The sequence below is a fragment of the Bison bison genome, unplaced genomic scaffold (assembly GCF_000754665.1).
Source record: "Bison bison bison isolate TAMUID 2011002044 unplaced genomic scaffold, Bison_UMD1.0 scf7180017864538, whole genome shotgun sequence".
Classification (NCBI taxonomy): Eukaryota; Metazoa; Chordata; class Mammalia; order Artiodactyla; family Bovidae; genus Bison; species Bison bison.
This window is the reverse complement of record NW_011495086.1, coordinates 6,687,758-6,688,642: the sequence shown is the minus strand read 5'-3', so window position 1 is coordinate 6,688,642 and position 885 is coordinate 6,687,758.

Below are 885 nucleotides of genomic sequence, written 5' to 3'. Positions count from 1 at the left end.
TATCAATAACCTCAGATATGCAGATGACACCACCCTTATGGCAGAAAGTGAAGAGGAACTAAAAAGCCTCTTGATGAAAGTGAAAGTGGAGAATGAAAATGTTGGCTTAAAGCTCAACTTTCAGAAAACGAAGATCATGGCATCCGGTCCCATCACTTCATGGGAAATAGATGGGGAAACAGTGGAAACAGTGTCAGACTTTTTTTTTCTTTCTTTTTTTAAATTTTATTTTATTTTTAAACTTTATTGTATTGGTTTTGCCATATATCAACATGAATCTGCCACAGGGGTACATGTGTTCCCCATCCTGAACCCTCCACCCTCCTCCCTCCCCATACTATCCCTCTGGGTCGTCCCAGTGCATCAGCTCAAAGCATCCAGTATCATGCATCAATCCTGGACTGGCGACTTATTTCATATATGATATTATACATGTTTCAATGCCATTCTCCCAAATCATCCCACCCTTTCTGTCTCCCACAGAGTCCAAAAGACTGGTCTATACATCAGTGTCTCTTTTGCTGTCTTGTATACAGGCTTGTATTGTTCCAGAGAAGGCAGTGGCACCCCACTCCAGTACTCTTGCTTGGAAAATCCCATGGATGGAGGAGCCTGGTAGGCTGCAGTCCATGGGGTCGCAAAGAGTCGGACACGACTGAGCAACTTCACTTTCACTCTTCACTTTCCTGCATTGAAGAAGGAAATGGCAACCCACTCCAGTGTTCTTGCCTGGAGAATCCCAGGGACAGGGGGAGTCTGGTGGGCTTCCATCTATGGGGTCGCACAGAGTCGAACACGACTGAAGCGACTTAGCAGCAGCATACAGGCTTATTGTTACCATCTTTCTAATTTCCATGTATATGTGTTAGTATACTGTGTTGGTGT